Consider the following 20,137-nt stretch of genomic DNA (forward strand, 5'->3'; position numbering starts at 1 on the left):
AACCACCCAGAACACCCAGCAACCACATAGCAATGTTCTAGAAACCAACCAGAACACTCTTGTAACCGCTAAAAACCACATAATAACATCTTAGCAACTACATAGTGCCCTGGTAATCACCCAGAACACCATAGCAACCACACAGCAACATTCTATAAACCACATAAGAACATTTTAGCAACTACATAGTGTCCTGAAAACAACTCAGAACACCCTAGCAACCACATAGCAACATTCTAAAATCATTCAGAACATCTTGAATGAATATGCAACTGCATAGCAGCACCCTGGCAACTCACTCAGAACACCCTAGCAATTACATAGCAACGTTCTAGAAACCAACCAAAACACCCTAGTAACCACACAGCAACAATCTAGAATCCCACCAGAACACCCTAGCAACCACATAGAAACATTCTAGAAATCATTCAGAACATCGTAGCAACTGCATTGCACTGCCCTAGCAACCATACAGCAATATTCTAGAAACCAACCAAAATGCCTTAGTAACAGCATAGCAACATGCTGTAAACCATATAAGAACATCTTAGTAACAGCATAGTGCCCTGGAAACCACCCAGAACACCATGGCAACCACATGGCAACATTCTAGAAACCACCTAAATCACCATAGTAACCCCATAGCAACGTCCTAGAAACTACATATTAACATTTTATCAACTACATAGTACCTTGGCAACCACCCAGAACACCCTAGCAACCACATAGCAACATTCTAGAAACCAACCAAAACACCCTAATAACCGCATAACAAAATGCTAGAAACAATATAAGAACATCTTAGCAACAACATAGTGTCGTGGCAACCACCAAGAACACCATACCAATCACATAGCAATGTTCTAGAAACCACCCAATTCACAGTGGTAACCGCATAGCAATGTGCTAGAAACCCACTAAGAACAACTTAGCAACAACATAGTACCATGGCAACTACCCAGAACACCTTGGCAACCACATAACAACATTCAAGAAAACACTCAAAACATCTCAGCAACGGCATAGTGACACCCTGGAAACGACATAGAACACCATAGCAACCCCATAGCAACATTCTAGAAATCATTCAAAACTTCTTAGTAACTGCATAGTACCCTGGCAGCCACCCAGAACACCCTTGCAACCACATAGCAACATTCTAGAAATCATTCAGAACATCTTAGCAACTGCATACAGCACCCTGGCAACCACTTAGCAACGTTCTAAAAATCACCCAGAACACCCTGGCAACCACATAGCAACATTCTAGAAATCATTCAGAACATCTTAGCAACTGCATAGCAATGTTCTAGAAACCAATCAAAACACCCTAGTAATCACACAGCAACATGCTAGAAATCATTCAGAACAACTTAGCCACTGCATAGCACTGTCCTAGCAACCATACAGCAACATTCTAGAAACCAACCAAAACACCTTAGTAACTGCATAGCAACATGCTAGAAACCATATAAGAACATCTTAGCAACAACATAGTGCCCTGGAAACCACCCAGAACACCATGGCAACCACATGGCAACGTTCTAGAAACCACCTAAATCACCCTAGTAACCCCATAGCAACGTCCTAGAAACAACATATTAACATCTTACCAACTACATAGTACCCTGGAAACCACCAAGAACACCATTACCAATCACATAGAAACGTTCTAGAAACCACCCAATTTACAGTGGTAACCGCATAGCAATGCGCTAAAAACCCACTAAAAACATCTTAGCAACAACATAGTACCCTGACAACCACCCTGAACCCCTAGCAACCACATAGCAACATTCTTTGCAATCATTCAGAATATCTTAGCAACTGCATAGCACCGCCCTGGCAACCACTCAGAACACCCTAGCAACCACATAGCAACATTCTAGAAACCAACCAAAACACCCTAGTAACCGCATAACAAAATTCTAGAAACAATATAAGAACATCTTAGCAACAACATAGTGTCATGGCAACCACCAAGAACACCATACCAATCACATAGCAATGTTCTAGAAACCACCCAATTCACAGTGGTAACCACATAGCAATGTGTTAGAAACCCACTAAGAACATCTTAGCAACAACATAGTACCATGGCAACCACCCAGAACACCTTGGCAACTACATAACAACATTTAAGAAAACACTGAAAACATCTCAGCAACGGCATAGTGACACCCTGGAAACGACACAGAACACCATAGCAACCCCATAGCAACATTCTAGAAATCATTCAAAACTTCTTAGTAACTGCATAGTACCATGGCAACCACCCAGAACACCTTGGCAACCACATAGCAACATTCTAGAAAACACTCAAAACATCTCAGCAATGGCATAGTGACACCCTGGAAACGACATAGAACACCATAGCAACCACATAGCAACATTCTAGAAATCATTCAGAACATCTTAGCAACTGCATACCAGCACCCTGGCAACCAATTAGCAACATTCTAAAAACCACCCAGAACACCCTGGCAACCACACAGCATCATTCTAGAGATCATTCAGAACATCTTAGTGACTACATAGTGCCTTGGCAACCACCCAGAACACCCAAGCAACCACATAGCAACATTCTAAAAATCATTCAGAGCATCCTAGTAACGCATAGCAACGTGTTAGAAAACACATAAGAACATCTTAGCAACAAAATAGTGTCCTGGCAACAACCCAGTATACCCTAGCAACCACAAAATGATATCTTAGCATTGTGGTGGTGTTTTGCACAGGCATATTTATATAGGATATTATTTATAAGATAAGCAGTATATAATGTACTGTATACTGTGCAGTAAGCAGTATTATATACAGTAAATTCCCTTCTGAACACATCGAGTTTTTGAGAGTGCACGAGACAGTGAGAATGGAGTTTGTGTCAGATAGATTAGGCTCTAGTAGGCCTGAAATGAAATAAGTGCATGGCTCGATACAAAAACATTAGGGTCTTTTAAATACATTATAGACTAAAGTACGTGTCTTGCAAAATGCATCATTAGAAAGACAGTCTTTCTAGCTCAAAGGCTGCTGCTTTTGAACATCTCTGACAGAGTAGAACATCCACTGGAACAGACTCTAAAAGGAACAGGACATCCAAAGGCCATTCATGATTATGTCATTTATTGTGTTATCACTGTGGTTTCGAAATCGACTGTCCCTTTTTCAAAGAGAGCTCCATAAAATGAATATAATTCAACCAAAAAATGTATGCACCTGTTCCTTTGAAACCTCACAGATTTTTATTTTATTTATGTATTTTTCATATGTGGGACTTTTCAATTAGGGGGAACTTCTCTGTCTCCCAAGATCATTTTTAAAAGTTTTTATTAGTTTTTATTAAAAAAAATTTAAACATTTAAAAAAATATTTTTTTTAAATGTACTCTAAATTACTAATTTCTAAATAAAAAAAATACAAATAATAAGAATAAAATAATAATAATAAAAAAATACATAAATAAAAAAAATAATAATAATAATAAAATAATAATAAAAAAATACATAAATAAAAAAATACAAAAACTAATAATAATAAAATAATAATAAAAAAATACATAAATAAAAAAATACAAAAAATAATAATAATAAAATAATAATAAAAAAATACATAAATACAAAAATATATTATAAAATAATTTAAAAAAAGAAATATATATATATATATATATATATATATATATATATATATATATATATATATATATATATATTAACCTATAACAAAATTACATCAAATACAATTTTGATTTTTCTTATTTTATTTAAATAGTAAAATTATAAATTTGTATTTATAAATGTATAAATTAAATTAATAAAACTTTTATTTTGTTAAAGTTGACTTAATTCATTTTGATGGAAATTTGGTTTGACATTGTAATGCGAAAATCATACAATATTTTTATTTTATTTATTTTACATTTGCCAAATATTTCAGTTTTTGCCCCAGACATTGTAACTATCCCTCTTCGATACATTCATAAAAGAGATCCCTTTCATCCAGGATGTGGGATAACATTTTTAAATGCATAAAATAATTTGAAGATGTTTTATTTTTCAAGATTTCGATTAGGCAAAATCCCTCTAATAGAAGAATCGCCCATTTTTTTTTTTTAAATAAAAAATTCAGCCGTCATTCCCTGTTGGGATTTCTCTCTCTACCTTTTTTGGCATTTTGTTTGCTGTTCTTTAACATTATTGTCTAGTGTTGGCCATTTCTTTCACATGAGCTCATTGCCATATTTAGCTTTGACAGGAGGCCAAATACAAGAGTAACTGTAACTTAATACAATGTGTATGTAGCCCCACAGCAAGTTCTGAAACGCCAGTGTTTTGCTTTGATGGAAGAGCTGTAGGGATTCACCGAAGGCCTTATTTATTCACAGCAAATCCGATCTACTGTCCAGTCAGTCTTGTCACATTCTCTCCAAATTTGAGGATGGCAAGAAACATTTGTACCTGTATAGGTGGGGAAACCAAATATGATGATGTTGGTCTCCCTCTACTGGACAAAGAACATATTGCACAGAGCTTCGAAGGGGCTGGGTTATTATGTGTTATCATGATTTTAGGGTGATAAAATTGCTTACTGACCTCATCTTTGTAAAGTTATATCCAATTTTTCAACTTCATTGCCATAATGACTTAACACCTCCGTAACAGCTCAAATAATACACAACTTTTAAAAGAAGAATTAATGCGAGTGCTTTTATACAATTTTAAGCTTCACATTTCTGCCTTTAAAGAGATATTTCACCCAAAATGAAAATGCTCTCACCGTGTACTCACCCTCATGCCACTCCATGTGTGTGACTTTCTTTCTTTTGCAGAACACAAATGAAGACTTTTAGAAGAATATCTCAGCTCTGTAGGTCCTTACAATGCACGTGAATGGTGATCAGACCTTTGTAGCTCCAAAAATCACATAAGTCACCATAAAAGTAACCCTTACGACTCCAGTGGTTAAATCCATGTCTTCAGAAGCAATGTTATAGTTATGGGGGAGAAACAGATCAAAATGTAAGCCGTTTTGTTTACTTTAAATCTCCACTTTCAGATGTGAAAGTGAAAGTGAAAAGGACTTAAATATTGATCTGTTTCTCACACACACCTATCATATTTTTTCTGAAGACATGGATTAAACCACTGGAGTCGTATGTGAAAGTGAAAGTGTAGATTTACAGTAAAAAAAGGACTTAAATATTGATCTGTTTCTCACCCACACCTATCATATTTCTTCTGAAGACATGGATTAAACCACTGGAGTCCAATGTGAAAGTGAAAGTGTAGATTTACAGTAAAAAAGGACTTAAATATTGATCTGTTTCTCACACACACCTATCATATTTCTTCTGAAGACATGGATTAAACCACTGGAGTCATATGTGAAAGTGAAAGTGTAGATTTACAATTAAAAAAAGGACGTAAATATTGATCTGTTTCTCACACACACCTATCATATTTCTTCTGAAGACATGGATTGAACCACTGGAGTCATATGTGAAAGTGAAAGTGTAGATTTACAGTAAAAAAAGGACTTAAATATTGATCTGTTTCTCACCCATACCTATCATATTTCTTCTGAAGACATGGATTAAACCACTGGAGTCATATGTGAAAGTGAAAGTGTAGATTTAAAATTAAAAAAAGGACTTAAATATTGATCTGTTTCTCACCCACACCTATCATATTTCTTCTGAAGACATGGACTGAACCACTGGAGTCATATGTGAAAGTGAAAGTGTAGATTTACAGTAAAAAAAGGACTTAAATATTGATCTGTTTCTCACACACACCTATCATATTTCTTCTGAAGACATGGATTGAACCACTGGAGTCATATGTGAAAGTGAAAGTGTAGATTTACAGTAAAAAAAGGACTTAAATATTGATCTGTTTCTCACCCATACCTATCATATTTCTTCTGAAGACATAGATTGAACCACTGGAGTCATATGTGAAAGTGAAAGTGTAGATTTACAGTAAAAAAAGGACTTAAATATTGATCTGTTTCTCACACACACCTATCATATTTCTTCTGAAGACATGGATTGAACCACTGGAGTCATATGTGAAAGTGAAAGTGTAGATTTACAGTAAAAAAAGGACTTAAATATTGATCTGTTTCTCACACACACCTATCATATTTCTTCTGAAGACATGGATTGAACCACTGGAGTCATATGTGAAAGTGAAAGTATAGATTTACAGTAAAAAAAGGACTTAAATATTGATCTGTTTCTCACACACACCTATCATATTTCTTCTGAAGACATGGATTGAACCACTGGAGTCATATGTGAAAGTGAAAGTGTAGATTTACAGTAAAAAAAGGACTTAAATATTGATCTGTTTCTCACACACACCTATCATATTTCTTCTGAAGACATGGATTGAACCACTGGAGTCATATGTGAAAGTGAAAGTGTAGATTTACAGTAAAAAAAGGACTTAAATATTGATCTGTTTCTCACACACACACCTATCATATTTCTTCTGAAGACATGGATTAAACCACTGGAGTCATATGTGAAAGTGAAAGTGTAGATTTACAATTAAAAAAAGGACGTAAATATTGATCTGTTTCTCACCCACACCTATCATATTTCTTCTGAAGACATGGATTAAACCACTGGAGTCATATGTGAAAGTGAAAGTGTAGATTTACAATTAAAAAAAGGACGTAAATATTGATCTGTTTCTCACACACACCTATCATATTTCTTCTGAAGACATGGATTAAACCACTGGAGTCATATGTGAAAGTGAAAGTGTAGATTTACAATTAAAAAAAGGACTTAAATATTGATCTATTTCTCACCCACACCTATCATATTTCTTCTGAAGACATGGATTAAACCACTGGAGTCATATGTGAAAGTGAAAGTGTAGATTTAAAATTAAAAAAAGGACTTAAATATTGATCTGTTTCTCACCCACACCTATCATATTTCTTCTGAAGACATGGACTGAACCACTGGAGTCATATGTGAAAGTGAAAGTGTAGATTTACAGTAAAAAAAGGACTTAAATATTGATCTGTTTCTCACCCACACCTATCATATTTCTTCTGAAGACATAGATTAAACCACTGGAGTCATATGTGAAAGTGAAAGTGTAGATTTACAGTAAAAAAAGGACTTAAATATTGATCTGTTTCTCACCCACACCTATCATATTTCTTCTGAAGACATGGATTAAACCACTGGAGTCATATGTGAAAGTGAAAGTGTAGATTTACAGTAACAAAAGGACTTAAATATTGATCTGTTTCTCACACACACCTATCATATTTCTTCTGAAGACATGGATTGAACCACTGGAGTCATATGTGAAAGTGAAAGTGTAGATTTACAGTAAAAAAAGGACTTAAATATTGATCTGTTTCTCACCCATACCTATCATATTTCTTCTGAAGACATGGATTAAACCACTGGAGTCATATGTGAAAGTGAAAGTGTAGATTTACAATTAAAAAAAGGACTTAAATATTGATCTGTTTCTAACCCATACCTATCATATTTCTTCTGAAGACATGGATTAAACCACTGGAGTCGTATGGGATTGATTTTATGCTGCCTTTATGTGCTTTTTGGAGCTTCAAAAAACTAATTCATCATTCACTTACATTGTATGGACCTAAAGAGCTGAGATATTCATCTAAAAATATTTGTTTGTGTTCTGCAAAATAAATAAAGTCATACACATGGGATGGCATGAGGGTGAGTAAGTGATGAGAGAATTTTAATTTTTGGGTGTACTGTCCCTTTAAACCCTCCAAAACGTAGCCCCATTGTAATCGACTCAATGTAACCTCAATATTTGCTTGCTTTTAAGAAATGATGGATGAGTCGAAATATTTTTGTGGTAATCAACATTATGCAACAAATTCTGTCGATAGAGCTTAGGAATATTCCTTTAAATCACATGCTCTTCTTATGACATTTGGCAGGGATATATAAGAGTAAGTAGTTTTAGTTTTACAGACTTTACGGAGTTATATCAACTGAACAGGTGGACGGGTGAATTGAACAGGTTTTAATGATGCTTCATGTACACATCACCACAAAAAGGCAGCACACAGCACGTGACAGGTGAAAAGATTACATCACAACACAGAAAAATTCCAAAAACATAAAATAAGACATTGTAAATAGTTGTATATAAAACAGACACAGTCGTTGATTAATAAGTACTTATTGCCAAATAAGGCTTTGGACATGAAGCGTACATGCATGACATCTTTGTTGGGTTTGGTTGCACTCGTGTTGAGCTTGTCTCAGGCATGCAAATGCAAAATGCAGCTGCTTGGATCTTCTGTGATGAGATCAAATAATGTTGCACAATTGCAGTTGTCTTCCAATGCAATCGGGCATGCTTTAAGTCCATTTGCTACAAAATATTGTAAACACATTAAACCATTTTTTTTTTTTTTTTTTACATCAGCACCTGTAGTGTCTTTTAAAACAGTCCAAAAGAGCATGACTGGTCACTAGAAGGGTGAGTTCAGTTTGTGACCCCCATACATCAGTAAATGGGTAGTTGACACATGTCAAGCAGTGTGACATGCTAATGGTGCAGCTTAGAAATGTTTGAGAAATTATCATAAAACAACATAATTAATAACAAGTTGTTCATTAATAATGTGTTCTATAATAAAAACAAGACAAAAAGCGATCGAGCCTGGCATGTTGCTAAGCAACGCAAGGGCCAACAGCCAATCAGCTACCTCGTTATCACATATAAGCAGAGCGATACAACAGTGAAACGTTCCAGCTCCGTTGTTCCAAATATCAGCACTCTTGGAACTAATTGGCTGACCGAAACTACCCTCATAGCACACGTACATCATCCAGACAGCTACTTGATGTGTGTGTATAGAACACACGGATGAATACATGAATACACGTCTTCCAAAAAACATCTGGAAGACGTTTTTTTAAGGTTGTTTGCTCATCTGCAAAATGTCTATAAGACGCTCTCAGATGTAGCAGATTTAGTCTTTGAGATGTTTATGACTATTCTTGTAAATCTGACCTTTGTAAGATGTTTAGCAGATGTTTATTAGAATGCGACATCTGGTAGACGTATGTATATGTGCACTATCTGGGTAGCTATTATATCAAATAGATATAATGATAAAAAAAATACATATTTCTAAAACGGATAGCTTCAGTCCCGATGATGATTGATCAATACAGTGTTCTAGGCGAAATAGACGATTTAAAATAGCATGAATCCCGCTCACCTGCAGGGACTACATCATCTAGCGGAAGGATAGTGCGCAAATATGCCCAATTAAATAACGTTTCGATCAGTGGCGTAGCCAAGAATGGGCCGAGGGGACACCCAAATTAGACCCACCTAAAATATTAGAGATTATTCATTGATTTATATATTTAAAATATATACTTATAAAACAGTAACAAAAAAATGGATACATTCTGGCTGTTTAATTGCGCCGCTTCTCAGTTGCTAAGCAAAATTATAAAAAAATTTGGGCGAAGACTTAGCCAATCCATCTTCATTGAGCCCCACCCAAAATGCATTTCCTGGCTACGCCCTTGGTTTGAACGAAGAAAGAAAAATCCCTAAATATTTAATGTAGTTATCGTTCCACAAATGCAACGGGGCACTTGAGGCCGCGTCGCATTAACCAGATATGTGAATTAATACTCTGTGAAAATCACGTCGTGCCTAACAACGATCTCTCGTAACCTATTGCCAGTGTAGGGTGTAATGCATTCCTATGCAATTAATTACCGTAATTAAATTACTTTTTCATAGAAAAAAGTAAAGTAAGGGATTACTCAACTAACAAATTTTTCAGTCATTTAATTACAATTACTTCCAATGTAATTGTGTTCAACAGACTATAGAACAATTCAATAAATGTTACGTCTAATGTTAAAATGAATGTTTTCTAATTCGACGCCGCCCCTTTAAATTCTTTGGCCAGCTCATGAATAATTGATTAGATTTTATAGGGTTTATTTGAAAGTGTTAAAAGAGCAATTTCATGTCTATCCTTGTATTTTTCATTTGGTCGAGGCTGATCGAGGTTTTAGAAAGTAATTAGTAATAAGTAATGCAATTACATTCCAGACAGAGTAATTAGTACAGTAATCTAATTACACTGTAGATGTAATTAGTAGTTAGTAATTAATTACTTTTTTTTTTTTTAGAGTAACTTACCCAACACTGCCTATCGCTTACATGTAAATGTAACCAAAAATCTTGATGTTTGTAAAAACGCACAAGTCAACTCCCCCAAATATGTTCTCTAATAAGCTTGAACTTGATTAGGCAGTAATTGGCACCCGTTATTGACATGGTTCATGACTCTTTGTTTTAACTGTGCCACTTGTTCTCTCAGCACACTGGCCGTGGAGGCCAGCTCCGTGTTTTGTGTCTTCAGGCTCTTTACTTTGTCCTCAAGTCGTGATATCCGCTCCAGTTTCCTCTTGCGGCATTTGGAAGCGGCGATCCGGTTGCGCAGTTTCTTCCTCTCGGCTTTAATGCGCTCTTGCGAGTCCATATCAATGGGGAGACCGGCGGACTGTCGCCGAAGCTCTGCATGTCCGGCACGGTCTGCGGTTCGTCCTTGTGCGGCTGATGCTGCTGCTGTTGCGCGGCAATGGCGTGCGCGGACAGCGCCGGTGGGAAGGGAATGGTGTCCGTGGAATAGTTCACGTTGGTACTTCCATACGCGCTCAAGTTCGTGTACACGGGAAGATCCGTGGGCAAAGCGAGGGTGGCGCCGGTGGTGAGTCTGTTGAGCGTCGGGGGAACGCACGGCCCTCCGTTTAACTGGTTCTGCTTGTGGAGATCCTCCAGGGCTTTGACGAAACCCTCCGCGAACTCCTGCTCGTCGCTCACCGACTTCGGGTAGACGAACTGGGAGGTCGGCGTGGTGGTCACCATCCCATTGGACTGGATGATCAGCCTCTCCAGCTCCGGAGAAGCCAGCTTTAGGAGTCCCAAGTCGGGTGAATTAAGTATTCCCTCGGCATCCCGGAGGTCTGGCTTTAGACTGGAGCTGTTTTGGTCGTCGAGGTTCAAACTCATGTCTTTCTTCATCATTATGGATGATATATTCCTTGGATAGCTATCGTCCTCTTCTAGTTCCCATACTACACCCTATGGAAGGATGAGCTGGGTTTGGTATCCGAAAGACCCATTTCTTTTGTTTGTTTTCTTCCCCTGTGTTTTTATATAACGTAGTATCTTCAACTTGAGCGATGTATATTGTTCTTTATTAAAACATCCCTGTTGTTTCTTCGCCCGGCGCGTAAAATGTTATCTATGGGCGTCAATACGCATTTGCAAGTTTTCTATCCCCAAAAATTCCATTATGTCACTTCAGAGCGCTCAGATTGGCCAGCGATGACGTTTTCTTCCGGTCATTTGCATAAGGGACGTTGCGCCATGGAGACGCCGAGTAAACTGTAAACAGAACGGTGCATTGTGGGTTGATGTCATAGAGTGCGTAGAGCGCGCGAGGGTGGGGCTAGAAACAAGGCTGTCGGTTGAAGAAGGTTGTTTGATACAGTGTTTCCACTCTTTATATAATTGAATAATTCACATAATTACGAAAAGAGACTGAATTATAAGAAATAATGCAAGCAAACAAAGTGAAAGATGCACCTTTAACATTAAAGCCATATATATGTGTCATTTTTAATAAATCATTTTTATATATGATCTACACAGACATGCATGGCCACATGTACTGTATTTCTCTTTTTAGCATTATGCAATACAGCTGTTTATTATGTAAAAATATACATTATATTGTTGCAATGCACTAAACCCAGTTTGCACACTCATGTAAATTAGTTCTCTGTTATCTTTGTGTATATGCTGTTAAATGTAAGTGCTAAGAGTGGCTATAAAATACATCAAACTGTCTGATTCTGATATCGCTCTGAAAGAAGATGTTTTTTTTTATATGCATTGATATGCATGGCTGTGAGATGTAAAAACAACATGTTGGATAATATAGGCTGCTGCTAAAATTGCTGAACATGAAATGTAGCTTTGATTGTGTGGCCTATATAGCTGCATAATTAATGCTTTTCTATGGATTCTTCCAAAAATGATCAGTTTTGTTCTCTGAGCATATGGTGATATTTACCATGTGTTCATTCTTTATATTTTACAGCTAAATGTTGTGGATATATTGTATGCAAAATATTTAAAACCTACTTGAAATTGCCGTTATATTAAAAATGTCTGCATGCACTCAATAACTTCATTAAATTAATCAAATAAAATCTTTGAATGGGACACGATAAGTGTCCTCAATCTTAAGGAGTGTTTTGATGCTTTGAAGTGAAGTTGAATGAATTCATAAATTGAATGAGTTGCTTTGGCAAGCTGTCGGATATCTATAAATAACTCTCAGGCAATACGGCACAGAGAGAGAGAGAGAGACAGAGAGAGAGAGAGCATATATATATATACACAGATTTCAATGGGAGGTGATGACGTCTGTAGATGTGTGCATCAGAGAATAGAAGCAGCATCATCCGTTGCTATGGCAACACTGACATGGGGTCTGACGCAGAGGCAGGTGAATGAAGCGGAGGTGGTGATGTGCAGAGATGCAGCGTGCGAGTGGGCGAATCTTCCATAGTCTTAGCTTTGGAAATGACAGTTTATCACAGGAGGAGATGAGTAAGAGTGTAACAGACAGTTATCCCACATTTTAGCCATTTTAGATGCATTTCTTTGATATAGTTGCTGTTGTGTTTTTTATGTTTTAATTAGATGGATGGATTGGATCGGCTTCATGGTGCAGAACAGAGTGGGAAAACACACACTATTTGTGAATGTGACTCCCCCTCATTTCCTGGGTTTAACATGACACCGCATGATAGATGCACCTGTTTAGGGCTAACTAGTTTGAGCACCACAATGGAACGCCATTATTTAAGTAGACAGGCCCCTATAGAGATCAGCTAACACAAAGAGGTCTGAACCAGATCTCGGCTTTATGGGTGTTGGCATACATGTCTAAAACACTATACACTCCACAACAAACCAGGTCCATGCATGTTTAGTTGAGTTATGTCTAGATGTGGCATGGCTGAGGTGTTATGGAAGCCCAGGTTGCTTTTATAGCATCCTTCAGCTCGTCTGTATTGTTGTATCTGGTGTCTCTCATTTTCTTCTTGACAATACCCCAAAGATACCAACACCAGCAGAGGACATGACACCCCAAATCATCACTGACTGTGGAAACGTCACACTAGACTTCAAGCAACTTCTCGAAAATCTAGAATATATGAAAGTTCCACTTTTTTAATTAAATTACAGGAATACCATTTTTTTCCATGATATTCTAATTTTTTTAGATGCAACTGTGTGTATATATATATATATATACAGATTGCTTGGACTCACCCTCATATATATGTATATATATATATACACACATTGTAATACTTAAATATTTAAATAATAGTAAACTGATTTTTTTTCTTTTTGCATTTAAAAGATAGTTCACCCAAAAACGAAAATTCTGTCATCATTTACTCACCCTCATGCCAAGATTTTTAGAAGAATATTTCTGCTCTGTAGGTCCATACAATGCAAGTGAATGGTGACCTGAACTTTGATGCTCCATAAAGCATATAAAGGCAGCATAAAGTATTCCAGTGGTTTAATCCATGTCTTCAGAAGTGATCCAGTTGGTTTGCTGAGAACAGCCCAAAACATAACTCCTCTTTCATTGCAGTCTCTAGGCACAATCATGTTTCAAACTTGATAACAGTTCATAGTAATGAATGCGTGTGCAGAGGGCTTGGCACTAGGAAGTGTAATCAAGCTTGAAATCATGATCGCCAAGGAGGAGTTATATTTTAGTCTGTTCTCACCTAAAATTGATTGTATTGCTTCAGAAGACATGGATTAAACCACTGGGTCATATGGATTGATTTTATGCTGCATTTATGAGCTTTATAGTGCTTCAAAGATTTGGTCACCATTCACTTGCATTTTATGGACCTACAGAGCTTAAATATTCTTCTAAAAATCTTAATTTGTGTTCTGCAGAATGAAGTCACACATCTGGGATGGCATGAGGGTGAGGAAATGATGGGGGAATTTTCATTTTTGGGTGAACTGTTCCTTTAAAGTCTCATCTGGTCACATGCGAGCTGCTCATTATATTCGGTTTTGTCATAGACTCTGAACTACAGCGACTTTTTTGACTACTACTTGTCCTGAGCACCTGTTGAGTTTATGGGGTGTAAAAGAGATAAGCATAAATGTACTGTCAGTTACACAGTGTGTGTGTGAGTGTAAGTGTGTATGTGAGTGTAAGTGTGTGTGTGTGTGTGTGAGTGTGTGTATGTAAGTGTGTGTGTGTGTGTGTGTGTGTGTGTGTGTATGTGTAACTGTGTGTGTGTGTGTATGTGTAAGTGTAAGTGTTTTTGTATGTGTAAGTGTGTGTGCGTGTGTGTGTGTTTGTGTAAGTGTGTGAGTGTGTGTTTGTGTGTGTGTGTGTGGAAGTGTGTGTGTGTGTGTGTAAGTGAGTGTAAGTGTGTGTGTGTGTGTGTGTGAGTGTAAGTGTGTGTGTGTAAGTGTGTGTGTGTGTGTGTGTGTGTGTGTGTAAGTGAGTGTAAGTGTGTGTGTGTGTGTGTGTGAGTGTAAGTGTGTGTGTGTAAGTGTGTGTGTGTGTGAGTGTAAGTGTGTGTGTGTAAGTGTGTGTGTGTGTGTGTGTGTAAGTGTAAGTGTTTGTGTAAGTGTGTGTGTGTGTGTGTGTGTAAGTGTAAGTGTATGTGTAAGTGTGTGTGTGTAAGTGTGTGTGTGTGTAAGTGTTTGTGTATGTGTAAGTGTGTGTGTGTGTGTTTGTGTAGGTGTGTGTGTGTGAGTGAGTGTGTGTTTGTGTGTGTGTGTGTGTGAGTGTAAGTGTGTGTGTGTGTGTGTGTGTGTGTGTGTGTGAGTGTAAGTGTGTGTGTGTGAGTGTAAGTGTGTGTGTGTGTGTGTGTGTGTAAGTGTAAGTGTTTTTGTATGTGTAAGTGTGTGTGTGTGTGTGTGTGTGTTTGTGTAAGTGTGTGAGTGTGTGTTTGTGTGTGTGTGTGTGGAAGTGTGTGTGTGTGTGTGTAAGTGAGTGTAAGTGTGTGTGTGTATGTGTAAGTGTGTGTGTGTGTGAGTGTAAGTGTGTGTGTGTGTGTTTGTGTAGGTGTGTGTGTGTGTGAGTGAGTGAGTGTGTGTGTGTGTGTGTGTGTGTGTGTGTGTGTGTGTGTGTGAGTGTAAGTGTGTGTGTGTGAGTGTAAGTGTGTGTGTGTAAGTGTGTGTGTGTGTGTGTGTAAGTGTGTATGTGTGAGTGTAAGTGTGTGTGTGTGTGTGTGTGTGTGTGAGTGTAAGTGTGTGTGTAAGTGTGTGTGTGTGTATGTGTGTGTGTGTGTGTGTGTGTGTGTGTGTGTGTGTGTGTGTATGTGTAAGTGTGTATGTGTAAGTGTGTGTGTAAGTGTGTGTGTGTGTGTGTAAGTGTGTGTGTGTAGTGTGTGTGTGTGAGTGTGTAAGTGTGTGTGTGTGTGTGTGTGTGTGTAAGTGTGTGTATATGTGTGTGTGTGTGTGTGTGTGTGTGTGTGTGGTGCGTGCGCAAAATAAACCTTGACAAGGTTTTGTGACACAGGTGTGTGTGTGTGTGTGAGTGTAAGTGTGTGTGTGTGTGTGTGTGTGTGTGTGTGTGTGTGTGTGTGTGTGTGTGGCGCAAAATAAACCTTGACAAGGTTTTGTGACACAGGGCAGAGGGGTCTTGTATCGCCCTTAAGGGGTTTATTTTGCAATAATGACCAACTGACTGTATATTATATCATTTATTACACAGCTACTTTAAAATAAATAAATAAATGGACATTAAATATATATTTGACTGTAAATGAGAGAGAGCATAAAATGATACAAGAGACATGAAACTAGCACAGCTATTAGGAAATTGGTTGCCTGGGACAACGGTTAATTATATGGTTTAATGGTCATTGTATGATTGACGAATCAGAATAAAGTATTCCAGACAACAGTTGCCAGGAATGTTCATATGAGTTTATTTGTCTTTCTCCCATTTTTCTCTTGGCTTTGAGCCTTTTGCTGACCACACTGTTAATGCCATCTGGGTGGCAGTACAGGTATGATAATTCACACATACTAATTTAATTTTTTTTACTTTTTGTAACCAAGGACCCCTAAATACGTTGTGTCATGATCCTCTTGTGAGGGACCTCTTTCCTAAAGTGTAAGAATGAAGCTATAATGTTCTTGTATTAAAGAAATATCCTGAATTTTGACTTGAATTTGTCCCTCCTTTTCTTTAAAACAAAGCAAAAAGTGACATTAAAGTGAGGAATTTACAATATAAGTGAATGGGGCCAGTTTGTAAAATCTGAAGCATATAAATGAATAACTGTATGTTAATTATGCTTTTAAAACTTGTGTATTATTTGAGCTGTAAAGTCCTTTAAATCGTCATTTTGACTGTCGTTTAGGGTTTATGGCATGACGTCGGCATGGCAATGAAGTAGTAAAATAACTGTAAATTTAAAATATTAATAAGTGATTTTATCACACTTAAATCATGTTAACACGCATATTGTTTACTTTCTTTTGGCTTTTTGAAACATTTACAGATTGGCTTCTATTGTAAGTGCCTCACTGTAACCTTGATTTATTTATTTTTGAGAAAATAAAGGATTAAATAATTTTTGTGGTAATCAACATTATGCCACAAATGTTGTCGATTGAGCTTAACTTATAAAATCCTATTGTTTTTACAAAAAAATAAATAATAAACTGGCAGCTGTGGTTGTACTGTATACAGTTTAAAATGGCTGTAATTTAAATGACCATGCTGGCACTGTAAAAATAAATAAATAAAATGAAAAAGATTGTGTGAAATTTACAGTATTAAAATGCCATAAACTTGATATTAGCCTTCTAAAACGGCAAAAATCAATTTAAATCTTTACAACGTGTTATTAATCATCAAAGTAGCTACTACAGATGCAAATATAGGAGCAATAACTAATAAATATGTCGTTACACAAACACTAAACTCCGTCATGGTAACAAATGTGAAATTTAAATGATGCAGTAAACATGAACTAAATTAAATCAAATATAAAACAGAACACCCCAGTGTACATAACTGATATTAAAACTAAGATGAAACATAACTACTCCCATAAAATATAATGAAATGTAATGGGTCACGCAGGGAATTCTGGGAAGGCCCAATTACGTATTACGTTCATGAACTCTCTTGTTAAACATAATGTAAATTTTTACCGTTAATTATACAGCAAAATCGTACTTTTTACATTAACAAATCAACATTATATTGTAAAAACTACTGTATTGTCTTTTAAAATATATTAAAAAATTATATTTTTTATATTAAAATATATATATATATATATATTAAAAAATGTACTTTATATTTTATAGTTAATATTCGTTTATCAATTAATATTTTATTTCTGTAGCATTTTTACAGTATTTTACTGTTAAAATGACAGTGTTGTATTGAACCCAGAATATTCCTTTAAGACCCACTGAGGAAAAATAGCAAGTGTGATATTATATACAACACACAGTGTATGCAAAGATAAATAATTGGCTTTTATATTGTCATTGTTCTAAAGTCAAAGAAATAGTTTATCTCAAAATCATTTATTTTGTTTTGAGTGCATATATTTTTCTACCCACTATTAATTCAGTAGTACAGTACATGTACTTTTGATGAATTAAACACATTTTCATTTCATTTTGTAGTTTTTAGAAATCAGAATGAAAAAGTAATATGATGTATACATGTTTACCTTTTTACCTTTTTTCTCCTGATATTTTCTGCGGACCCCCTAGCACCTCCTTGATTCCCTCTGGGGGTCTTCTGACCCCAGTTTGAAAAGCCCTGCCCTTCTTCCAGCATGTATTCACGTTAAAGGGGTAGTTCACCCAAAAATGTAAATTCTCTCATCATTTCCTCACCCTCATGCCATCCCAGATGTGTGTGACTTTCTTTCTTCTGCAGAACACAAATGAAGATTTTTAGAAGAATATTTCAGCTCTGTAGGTCCATACAATGCAACTGAATGGTGCTATTCACTTATAAATCAATAGTAACTGTATTATATTTAGCAATATCTCACATCTGTGATGCACTGTTACGCAGAACTTTATTTGACAGAAATAACTAAAAAAACTAAAAAAAGGTATCGGCGTCGGTATTGGCGAGCACCGAAAAGGAAGTATCGGAAGTATTGATATTTAATGGCCCTAAAAGTATTTGGACACTTAGCTCACACTTTTAAGGACACTTTTCAAGCAAAACTTTTGGCATAAAGGTGTTCGTTAGTTTTGAAATGATAAAACAATAGATACAGTGTTGAAAATGAAGACATGCAGCATTGTGACACTTGATGGAAGTGTCCAATTACTTAAGTGTATTGATGCATTCTTTATGAAGAACTCTTCATCGCCTTTCCTCAGATATATCTTGTAGTGGGCTAAAGCACATAACTGGTAAGCAGAAGGTTGCTGGTTCGATCCCCACAGCCACCACCATTGTGTCCTTGAGCAAGGCACTTAACTCCAGGTTGCTCCGGGGGGATTGTCCCTGTAATAAGGGCTCTGTAAGTCACTTTGGATAAAAGCGTCTGCCAAATGCATAAATGTAAATGTAAATATCAGTGTATTAGGAAAAGTGCATATTTTAAATTCTGTAACTGAACAGTTAAAAAAAAGTATAACTTCTTGCTTTCTTCAAATTTACCCAAATATTCCAATGTGTGGTGTGATGTAGTAAATAGCAAATATGCTACGTAGTCGCTCTTTTAATATGAGGTCACAATAAAATATAAATCATATAAGAATTAGAAAAGTGCTGTTTTAAATAGTTTTAGATGAAGTAAAATCAAACACCCATTTAACATGTTCATGAAGGGTCATATTCATATACTAGCGTATTTACATGGTACTTATATGTTCTTCAAAGAATGTCATGGTAATACAGTGGCACATAAGCAGTGTTGGGTGTAATGCATTATGTAATGCAAGTAAGGGATTACTCTTAATTTGTCAGTAATTTAATTACCGTTACTTCTGATGTAGTTGGGTGTAATGCATTACTAATAATTCAATGCTGTAATTAAATGACTTTTTCATTGATAAAAAGTAAAGTAAGGGATTACTCTTAATTTTTCAGTAATTTAATTACCGTTACTTCTGATGTTATTGTGTTAAACACTGTATAGACAATAGAACAATTTGATTTTATATGATTTATTTGAAAGAATTAAAAGAACACTTTCATGTCTATCCTTGTATTTTGATTAGGGTTTTAGAAAGTAATTAGTAATTAGTAATAAGTAATGCAATTACTTTTCAGAGAGAGTAATTAGTACAGTAATCTAATTACACTGTAGGAGATGTAATTAGTAGTGAGTAATTAATGACTTTTTTAGAGGAACTTACCCAACACTGCACATAAGTATGGTAGTACAATTGTACTTTATAGCAGGACCTTTTTTTATCCCTTGTGTCAGTTTAAAAAAGTAACTCAGATGTCCTTAGAGGACAAAAATGTCTGCGTCAAAACAAAATGCCATAACATGCCATATTCATTATATATTCATATTATTATCCACTTTCACTGACTTATATGTTTTAACCAACATCAGTCCTGATCATAACTAACAAATATTCATGACTTTTCAGGATTTTTACAATTTAAATGCCAGTTAGTACACATACACACACACACACACACACACACACACACACACACACTCTCTCTCTCTCTCTCTCTCTCTGACATCTATACCAACACACACAATTTTAGCTGCATCATTTGTTTAATTGGCCTGCAGTGCTCTATAATACAGCAAACAGAAAATAGGAAAAAAGCTTGTATTTGCTCCACAGGCTAAACATGAGAAAAATGGCGCCATCTGGTGGAAAATATTTCAATTTTTAAGTCAGGGCTCCGGGATGAAAGCATATCATAGATTCATGATTTTATGCTTTAATGGCACTGGGATCAAATATTGCAATTTTAATGGGTTTTAATGGGTCCATTTTGTCCTGAAGGTTCTGAGTGTAACTATTTTGTGTACACAGTGTATTAT

At 36.2% G+C, this 20,137-nt stretch overlaps 1 pseudogene; it reads right to left on the reverse strand.

The window, feature by feature from the left end:
- Positions 1 to 10,160: 10,160 nt before the first annotated feature.
- Positions 10,161 to 12,218, reverse strand: LOC127645417 (transcription factor JunD-like; annotated as a pseudogene).
- Between the last annotated feature and the right edge of the window lie 7,919 nt (positions 12,219 to 20,137).

The sequence above is a fragment of the Xyrauchen texanus genome, chromosome 6 (assembly GCF_025860055.1).
Source record: "Xyrauchen texanus isolate HMW12.3.18 chromosome 6, RBS_HiC_50CHRs, whole genome shotgun sequence".
NCBI lineage: Eukaryota > Metazoa > Chordata > Actinopteri > Cypriniformes > Catostomidae > Xyrauchen > Xyrauchen texanus.